Below are 11315 nucleotides of genomic sequence, written 5' to 3' on the forward strand. Positions count from 1 at the left end.
TGTGGTATACAGTTGAGAGAGAATTGCCCTGGGAGTCCTCAACATTGAATCCAGACCTCATGATCTCTCAGGTCGAACACAGGCAAAGAAACCTTCTGCTGATTAACACATACCAAATATCTTCGGCTGATGAATCAGTGTTCCTCCATGTTGAACACCACTTGGAGGAATCACTAAGGGTGGCAAGGGCACAGGTTGGTAGAGGGACTTCAATGGCCAGCACTCGTGACTAAATCCTAAATCACAACTGCTAGACTGGGTCTGTGACAACTAGTGAGGTGACAATCCCAAGGGGGAAAAATCAGCACAAAAGACAAGGCTGAAGTATTTGCATCCAAATCCAGACAGAAGTGTGAAGTGGATGGCCCATCATCGTCTTTTCTTAGTATCCTTAGAATGAGGGGAGAAGAGGGACTAGGATACCATCAGAATTCTCTTCCATTGGTACCAAAGATCAAAATAGTTACATCAATCCAATACCCAATGCAATTCCAACAACACACCATTGCCAGAGTCTGCATTGAAGTAGCAATCCAGGTTACATGCTGATGTCTCTGAGTAGAGCTGCAGTCCAACTGTTCTTCAGTAAGCAGAATAAAATTGAGCAAAGCTCACACATCTTAATGCTTTATAATGTTTATCAAACATATCGTGAGCATTTTTCAAATCTGAAAGCTTCACAATTGTGTCATTTCATTAAAGATTTCAGTTAATACTTTAACTTCAAGAACATCAGTAAGAATAGTTTTTTCTCCACAGATAGATTTTTGTGGTAACTGCACTATCGCACAAGTCAGTATGCATGAATGCTCTGATGAAGCATCTTTAAGCCTTCAGCTTTCAGCCTACCTTCCTCGCTCCACAGATGTTACTTGTTCTGCTGACTGTTTTCACCTTTTGCTGTTTTTAGTTTATATTTCCAGTTTGCCCATGCGGGTGCCCATGGCTACTCCTTTGGTTTGGAGGAAGTGGGAGGATTGGAAGGAGAAGTTGTTAAGAGTGAGGACCAGTTCAGTCAGTCGAAGGAGGGTGTCAGTGGAAGGGTACTGGTTGGGTCGGCAGGAGAGCAAGAAGCGGAGGGCTTGGAGGCCTTCGTGATGGGGGATGGAGGTGTACAGGGACTGGGTGTCCATCGTGAAGATAAGGCTTTGGGAGTCGGGGAAGTGAAAATCATGGAGGAGGAATATTGGAAAAGTCATACAAACAGCTGACATAATGCCTACTACTCACTTCCTCCTAGGAAGCTGCCAATATTTATTACTGAACAAGTATCACTTAAAAAAATGCTTACATGATGATTTATCACATTGCTCTTTGTGGAATTGTGATGTATTTTAATTCGCTACTGCATTTCCTACTTTACAATAATAGCTATACTTTCAAAAGTACTTCGCTGGCTGTAGAGCTTGGTCATGAAAGATATTGTAAAGATATTATAAAACTGCAAGCTCTTTTTGACAATATAGGAATAGAGGTATTCACAATCATGAAGAGATGGCACAAAATAGTTTAAAACTGACTGCTCATCTTAGCTCAACAATAATATTGCCCCAGGTTTTTAATGTTGACAGTTATCTGCCGCTTATCCAAAAATTTCAGGTACAAAATTTGCTCCAAAAGCAGCCCAGTAAAAAGATAGTGTAATGCCAATTAAGCTTAGATTAAATAATTTGGTTAAGGAAATTAGGATATTTGATGAGAGAAAAACTAACATTTTAACAGCACATTTCATGGCCTCAGGATATCTTAAAGTGCATTTAGCTGATGAAGTGCTCTTGAAGTGTTGCAGAAGAGAGGTCTCAAGGAGGTCTTACAGAGTAGTACAGTCACTAATACAAATTAACTGAGCACAATAACAACAACTTAAGAACAATAGGAGGCCATTCAGCCCCTCAAATACGCTCTGTCATTCAGTTCGATAATGGCTACTGTATCCTTCCGTTCCATTTTTGCGCATTTTCTCCTTGATATTTCAACCCAACAAAAATCTATTGATCTCAGTTTTGAAACCATTTAACTCTCTTAAACTTTAATGTCCATTATTTTTAGAGGAGAAAGTTCCAGATTTCCACTCAGCTTAATGGGAAGAAATGACTCCATACTTCACTTTGAACACTTCTAACTTTATGTTGCTTTTTGCTGCACACGCCAAGCAGGGAAGGTAAACTTTTTCCAATGCCCTATTTAAATCCTTTCCATATTATAAAACTCAATCAGATCAACCCTCAACTTCCTAAATTCAAGGGAATACAAGCCCAGTTTATTCAGCCCAATTGAACCCTTTACGCTCTCGATTGTCATCACACCAGAATTCAGGAAATAGAACATGAAAGGTGTTAACAGCGTATTGCAGTGTGGATCAGAAGGCTGGAGGTGGAGATCAGTGGCAAATTTAGGGAGAGAAATTGGAGAGATGTTCGGTTTTACGAGAGAGAGAGAGAATGTGTGTGTGTGTGTGTTGGGGATGCAGTGAAGTTAAAGTGTGTGTGTGTCGGAGGTGCAGTGAAGTTTATTCCTGAGGCGTCTCCAGAGTAAGATTAACATTGCAGCCAAACCATCTGGGAATAAGGCCTTTAATCTGCGCAATATCAATATTTATGAGTAGAATAGAACAATTAAATTACAGAAAAATGACAATATCTAAATATTTATTTATGCTGGTTGTATTTATTGCATGATATGTTCTTTAGTCTTGGGAGGAGTGGACTGTAGAGGACTTAAAACTTTTAACAGAATTGGCATCCTATTTTTCCTCTCATACATGGCTAAACATCATACACAGTTTGCAGTTATTAAGTCTGATGCATAAAATCTGAAGACAGCCAGTAACAAACTCAATAGCGCAAAAAAAACTTACGTTTATGCATATAAATTCTGAAGACTCTGAAGAAGAGCCATTACCAGACTTGAAATTTTAACTCCCTTTCTCTCTCTACAAAGGCTGCCAGATCTTCTGAGCTTCTGCAGTAATCTCTGTATTTGTTTCAGATTTCCAAATTCTGCAGTATTTTGCCTTCTATGTATTCATATTGTACCTTCAAAATAGCAAGAAGTCCCAAAAGGTACAATTAATGAACAAAATTTCGCACTGAGTCACGTAATAAAATAGTTGAACAGACAACCAAAGGCTTGGTCACAGAATTGGCTTTTAAAGGGGGAAAGAGAGGCAGGGAGGTTTAGGCAACTGAGGCACAGTTATCAATGGAGTAACATTGGAGGTGTGCAAGGGCACAGAATTAGAAGAGCACAGAACTCTTGAAGGGTTGGAAGAAATTACAGAGATTAGGAGAAGGTGAGGTGAGAGTATTTGAAAATAAGGTTTGAGCATTTTAAAATCAAGGCATAACCAGACCAGGAGCAAGCATGTTTTAAAGAATGATGTGGGTCAGAATCTCGAATACTTGGAGCTCCTGGCACGGAGCTTTAGGTTCCTTCCACCAGGCACAAACTGACTTTGTTTTGAAAGTTTAATTACAGAGATGCTGCATTTTTGCACCCCCTGGTGGGCACACAACCAATAATTTCAAAGCTACTCGTAGTTTCATTGCTCATTCTTCTCACTCTCATATATTCATAAGAAGCCATTCCTCATACTTGTGATCTTTCTTCTCATTTTATTTCTTCTCTCTGTTTGTTTAAGACTTGAACCTCATTTGCCTTTACAGAGAGCTAATGTTGTGAAACTTGAAAGGGTTCAGAAAAGATTTGCAAGGATGTTGCCAGGGTTGGAGGATCTGAGTTATAGGGAGAGGCTGAACAGGCTGGGGCTGTTTTCCCTGGAGCATCGGAGGCTGAGGGGTGACCTTATAGAAGTTTACAAAATTATGGGGGGCATGGATAGGGTAAATAGACAAAGTCTTTTCCCTGGGATGGGGGAGTCCAGAACTAGAGGGCATAGGTTTAGGGTGTATCTGGTTGGCATGGACGGGTTGGACCGAAGGGTCTGTTTCCATGATCAGACACATGCTCAGAAGCATTTGCATTGCACATACCTGGATGGAATTTTCCCAAATGACTGCACATTTCCTTATTCCCCCACAAGTCCTGCATTACCCCACATACACACCATTTCTTCTTGTCAGAAAACTATTCAGATGTGGAGGATTCATTTTGATTTTGATTTTTGGGGATTCATGATCACAGTTACCTAATATATGCAGTTGTCAATTTATAGCAATTTCTGATAGTTTATTGAGAAGTAGCAGCTTAGGTATTAGCTAATTAGGCACAAAAATGAAATATATATTATCCCTGACAGAAGAGAATGCTTTACTGATCTTAGAACTATTCTGTAGAATGGAGAAACAGAGGCAGCATACTACCACATTCTAGTTGTCCTGTTGTCTTTAGTGGAGATCTTTCGTAGTCTTTGGTGGCCTCTGGTAGATTTTGTGGTCTTAGTACCACAAGTCTTTATTCTTCCCTTGGGCTGATGTAGGGAAACTCCTGGTTTTCTACCAAGAAGATGGAGTGGCTTATCGCCCTCGATCATCTGGCTCTTTCCTCCCTCCTGTCCCTGCTAATATACTTTATTTTGGGGATTGGCCATAAATGCTATGTCAATCACCAGTCTGACCCCACTGGACAAGGTCCATGGGACAGCTACTCATGACATCAGACAACTGTTGTTCTTATGTCCACTTCCATTCGAAGGTTAGTTTTCACTCCTTCTACGATTAATTATTTTTTTATTTTTGTTCCACTGCACTGATAATGGGGCAAGATGATACCTGGTAAATCTTTGATGTGAGTCAAGACCTGGTTGATTCTTACGACCTCTCCACTGTTTTCATTTGGAGATTTGTTTACATTTGCAGAAGGCTGGTTAATAATGTGACACAGTTAGATGAGGTCTCATGCTATATAGTAAATATCAAATATGGTATGCTGCGTTCACGGTGGGGGTAGGCCTTAATTCTCAACAAGGCATCAGAACATATCGGATCCTGTGACATTTATGCACTCACTCTTACCCTCAAACAATGTAAAGTGTAACCTGACAAGGCATATCACAGGAGCCAATCCAATAAGATAAGGTAAGATTATATCCTTTCAACTGAGATTTACATATGAAGAACATTGGAAAAAAAGATTAAATTTTTGTGTTCAGAAAGGTGATGAATGCAAGGGAGTTGCAGGTGGAATTCTAACTATGTAAACACTCCCAGCTTAGCTGTATCATTAGCTTTCTCTTCCCTGTTCTAAATTTATAGATCCTTTCCTCCAGCTCCACTGTGATAGTCCCATATACCTGCCAGTATCTAGCTCCTCAAGGCTTTTTTAGGGTAAGACTGTCAATTACTGACAAATTTTGGACCTATTGGTGTTCAAGGACATAGAGATCCACTGTGAACAAGATGAATGGATAATTTTACAAGTTCCTGTGGAACATATGAACTGTGAGTTAAAAGGTGAAGGGCAGCTTGAACTTATACAATGCAGTATATATAAGTTGTTGCCTCACCTGCTAGGGAAGCATAAGGGAAACAGAGTGAAAAATGGCATAAAGATTGCTAGGAGAACCCACTGTTCTCAGGACTGGTGATGAACTCATGTGTTCAGCCTTATTCATAAGATTAGGAGTTTTTAAAAAATCCTTAATTGCTATGAATATGAAAATTAAGAGAAGGGACAGGCTATTTGACCCCTTGGACCTACTCCACTATTCAATAAGATCATGGCTGATCTGTTAGTGTTTCAAGTTCCACATTTCCATCTACACCTGATGACCTTTGATTTTCCTGCCTAACAAGAATACATCTACTGCCAGCTTAAAAATATTGAATGACTCCTGTCACCACTGCTTTCTGAGGGAGACAGTTCCAAAGTTACATATTTATGTTCTTCAAATAATCACAGGCCCTCCTCCTGGAATTTTCTTTCTCCCAGGGATATACGTATTCTGAGTATTCAGTAGCTCAGCCTTCATGTTTGCATAGTTGCCCCATTTAAATTTAAAGCACTAACCTTAGACCCTCACTTCGCCCTTTCAATCTGAATGTAAAATTCATACAGTGTTTGCTGCTATTTACGATGCCCTTACTCAAAGTACTAGGACGTACAAATTAAGAGCATAAATTAGTGTTAAATTAGTGGTTTGGTTTCCATATTTCCGTATACCCCCAACAATTGATGAGTTTGAGACACATTGGGGTGTCCCAATATCTCATTACATAATATCAAATCTAATACAAAGTCATACAGCATAGAAACAGCACCTTTGGCACACTATGTCAATGCCAAATTGACAAACACAAACTACACTAATCCCATTTAGCTGCACTTGATCCATAACCTATGCCCTGGCACTTCAAGTACTTAGCCAGATGTTTCTTAAATGCCTCCACCATCACCCTCACGGGCAGCATGTTCCATATTTCTACCAACTTCTGGGTGAAAAACATTCTTTCTCATGCCTCCTCCTCTAACCCACATGCTCCTCATCTTAAATTTATACTCATCAGTCTTAGACACTTCTGCCATAAAAAACAGATTCTCATAATCTACTCTGTCTATATATGTCATAATTTTGTTTACCTCAATCAAATCCCCACGCAGTCTTCATTGCTCCAAGGAAAACAAACCCAGCCTATTAGACCTCCCAAACTGCATCACCTCACACTTAACAGGATTAAATTCCATCTGCCATTGCTCTGCCCAATTTACTTGTTGATCAATATCAGACTGTAGCCTGAGACCATCCTCCTCACTATCAACAACATCATCAATTTTTGTGTCATCTGCAAATTTATAAGTTATACCTCTACATTCACATCCAAGTCATTAATGTAAATAATGAACAGCAAAGTTCCCATCACTGATCCCTACAGTACAATGCTGGTCACAGGCTTCCAATTACATAAACAACCCTCCACCATCACCCTTTGCCTCCTATTTGCAAGCCAGCTTTGGATCCAGTTTGCCAATTTGCTTTGGATCTCATGGACTCTTACCTTTTGGATCAACCTTTCAGTAAGTCAAAAACCTTACTGAAGTCCAAGTAAACCGCATCAATCCTAATCAATATATTTCGTCACATTTTCAAAAAATTAAATTAAATTAGTCAGACAAGATCTCCTTCCAATAAGCCTGTTCTGACTATTGCCGATCAATCCCTGCCTTTCCAAATATTGATTAATCCTGGCTTTCAGAATATTTTCCAACAATTTCCCATGCTGTACATCTCTATGATTCTATGACCATTGACGTCAAACCAACTAGTTTGTAATTACCTAGCCAATCCCTGCCTCTTGAACAAAGTCATCTGGCATTTCACCTGTGGCCAGCGAGGTATTGAATATCTCCGCCAATAACCCTGCAATCTCCTCCCTTGCCTCCTGTAACAGCCTGACATAAATTTCATCAGGCCTTGGGGATTTGTGCATCTGGACACCCATTAAAAGAATAATACCTCCCCTTTACTAATAAGAAGTAGTGTTAGATTTTATTGTCATGTGTTTTCAGGTATAGGAATATAGGAGCACAACATGAAAAGGCCAGAAAGCCGCAATTCTCAGGCACATCATGGTTACAAAACCACAATTTGAAATAAAAGAAATGTCCAGATCTTAAAGTCCTCTCCATAAAGATGTTTGGAACCACCGATGCAAGTACCCGGGCCGAGCCATGGCCTGGTGTCTCGATAAGCCTGCGAGTCTCCATCAATCAGCAGGAGGAGCAATGTTTTTGCTGTTGCTGCATGCCACCTTCAGTCACCAGGAGGTGTCACGTCGGCCGCCACCTCCAACCATTGGGAAGCTGTTACCATTCTGCACATGGCCCACTCTCACAGCCGATTGCCATAAGTTCAGTGCTCCTGGTGATTCCAATCACTCTTGTTTTGAAGTGCTGACTGATGTACTCGTGTCTGGAACTTCACAATCCCAAATGAAATCCCCGGATACAATGTCCTTCCTCTGTGTGAATATAGATAAGAAGTATTCATTTAAGGCCTGACCTACATCCACTGGCTCCACACAAAGGTTGACCATTTGGTCTTTAATATGGCCAAGTGCTGGCAAATGGGGCTAGATTAGGTTAGGATTTGTGGTTGGCATGGACAAGTTGGATTAAAGGGTCTGTTTCTGTGCTGTACATCTCAATGACTCTAAATGACAACTTGTCCTGGATTTTCTGCTCAGTATGTATATGCTTCTTATTCATTCTCAAACTGCATGTTTTACATTCTTCCTCTTACACATAGTCCTGGGCAGACATGCACAAAAATCACCCAAACACACAATGAGAACAGAATTGGTATTTGGGGGCCACCACTTAATGGGAAAAGAATTGGGCAGGTATAAATAGCCAGCAGGTTCACTGCTGCTCAGTTTTCATTGTCAATATCTTATAGTGGGAGCTTTAGATTACTTACAGTGTGGAAACAGGCCCTTCGGCCCAACAAGTCCACATCGACCCGCTGAAGCGCAACCCACCCAGACCCATTCCCCTACATTTACCTTTTCAACTAACACTACGGGCAATTTAGCATGGCCAATTCACCTAACCTATTTGAATGTTTCTCAGGAGTACAGCTGCAGATCTAGATGTGCAGCCTGTTGGCATGAAAAGTTTTTTTATTCCAAACATATTCTTTATTCATAAACTTTGTAAAATTACATTCCAAAACATTTCAAATTGGACATTACAGAAAGTGTAATAAAATTAAATAATTTTCACATGCATCTCATTTCACTGTGAGGTGCTTCAATACCATTATAATACTTGTCACATTTACATTATATGTTCCACACCAAGCATACAGCACAAGTGGTTCATCAGCAATTCTAGCCCCTCAGTATATTAGGGCTGAAAGCCTTCAAATAGTGGCCTTTCCCTACTGAACCTCTGCAACAGCTATCCCAATTTTTCGTGCATCCCTCAGTATGTAGTTCTGACCTTGGAATGTCCCAGTGCTACCATAAGATTGTCTCCTCTGACCTATGATGTGGAATGGTTTTGAGGGAGTATTGCCACCAACCTTCCTCTCTTTGCTGAGTCTAAGGGCTTATCTAAGTCGCAGTGAATCTAAATGAGAAAAGACACCTTACGCTAGATGTAGTTTATCACATGATATCAATACATACAAGCTATGTAGTTTTTGTGTGCCTAACTAGTCAATCAAGAATCAAAGACGGCATGTCTCTCCTTATTGGGACCTCATGTTAGATTCTACTTCCTAAAATCTGTGTGACAATAGAAACATAGAAAATAAGGCTGAAAGGCTTATTCCTGCTCCTCTGAGACCACTCAACCAATCAATAAGATCATGGTTAATCATCCAACATTCAGTGTAATGGTCCTGCTTTCTTCTTATACCCTCAGATCATTTTATTTGTAAGAACTATATCTATCTCTTTCTTGAAAACATTCAACATTTTGGTCTCAAATTGCTTCGATGGCAGAGAAAGCAAGGCAGTGACATTGTCAGATTGAGTCTAATTTAGTGCAGGTTTACGTTCATAGAGTATAGAACATTACAGGGCAGTTTTACAGGCCTCTTGGCCCTCGACGTTGCGCCAACCAGTGCAACGAATCTGAAACCCATCTAACCTACACTATTCCATTTTCATCCATATGTTTATCCAATGGCAATTTAAATGCCCTTAAAGTTGACTAGTCTACTATAGTTGCAGGCAGGGCGTTCTATGCCCCTACTACTCTCTGAGTAAAGAAACTACCTCTGAGATCTATCCTTTATCTATCATCCCTCAAGTTAAAGCTATGTCGCCCTGTGCTAGCCATCACCATTTAAGGAAAGTGGCTCTCACTGTCCACCCTATCTAAGCCTCTGATTATCTTATATGTCTCAATTAAGTCAGCTCTGTGAGAAACAGAACTCACTCACAGATCAGCCTGAGACAAAGCCTTAGAAACAAGAACAATTTATTACGGCCTTGCAAGTACTGGACGCCTCTGCAATCAAGCAAAAATGCGCGCGTAACAAAGCATGTAAACTTTCTTTGTTCAGTTTGCAAGTTGCTGAATCATGCCTCGCTTTTCTCATCCTATCATAAGCCGGTTACCTCACTTGTTTTTTTCTAGTTATTTTCTTATCTAACCATCCTGCTGTGCTTGTATGTCTGCGTTCTTTGTTTCCTGTTTGTTACAGCTTGTTCTTTTATCCAGTTTCTCTTATCATACTATAAGCTTTATTGTGAAATGCCCCTGCTGCTTCTTTTGTGGTCAGCTACAACCCTTCATAGTTATTTCCTAGCTTCAAACTATTTTCTTTAAAAGACCCTCTATATTCATTAAAGTCTTAGCCTTAAGTATGCTACATGCTACAAGAATTCCGCGACCGTTTGTATAATGTCCCACCCCGCAACACCCCACCCCCCCATCTCCAGAAACTACATTTCTAATCTCCCACAATTCCCCCTTTTTCTTTTTCTCTAAAACTGTTGTTTCTGCACTTTTAAAATCTCCTTTAATTCATTTTCTTACGTTCTGCCCTCTTACGCCTTCTGGCGATGAGGTTCACAATCTTACATTTTACGTTTGTGTTGCTCGTCCCTCAAACTCTAGAAGCATTCTTTGACTTTCTCTTTGTTGCATATCACCTGCTGATTGTAAAAGCATCTGATGATTTATTTGGGTTCCTTCCCCAAGGGATGTCATCAGTCGGCTCATTACCCATTTTAGGACATTGAACCCTACCTCCAGACCCACTAATATCAATAATCCATAGATAGTCAGATTGACTAACCACCTTCCCCAATTAGTGCACAGGTACCACCTTTCTCTGCCAAAATATAATCTAGAGCCATCCTGTTCTGAAGGGTCGTTAGCCTAGTGGCAATCATTTCGGTCGTTATGGCTGCTATGTGGGATTGGGTTTCGGCCAACGCATTAGCAGTATTGTTGGCCAACTCTTCCAAGGAATCCGCTAACTTTTGTATTTCTACTCCTGCTCGAGTGGTCCCATACATAGGTATCAAAGTCCAGAGGAGGCGATCTCCTTCGGTTGCTTTCCAGGTTACTCGCCTTCCTCCCAATTTATTCCGAGATATTTTTGGGGCTCTCTTTAACAGCCTCAAGTGGGGAATTATGTTAGCAAGGTAGCAGCAGCCACTCCAATCTTTCTGGTTTTGAGGTAGTGTCTGAACTGGACGGTTCCAACACCCATTCCCGTTACATCCACCACTCCAAACGTACTTCTCGCCGGGGATAAATGGGTTGACCTTTAAGCCACACACCCAATATGTCCCATTCAATACTTGGGGAATGGTTGAGGGAGTAGCTTGGCTGGTGTGGACACAAGATGAATTTCCTAATCGGAAGGGTGCGGTATTATTCTGATTACAGAAACAAGT

Source organism: Chiloscyllium plagiosum, chromosome 36 (genome assembly GCF_004010195.1).
Source record: "Chiloscyllium plagiosum isolate BGI_BamShark_2017 chromosome 36, ASM401019v2, whole genome shotgun sequence".
Taxonomy (NCBI): Eukaryota; Metazoa; Chordata; class Chondrichthyes; order Orectolobiformes; family Hemiscylliidae; genus Chiloscyllium; species Chiloscyllium plagiosum.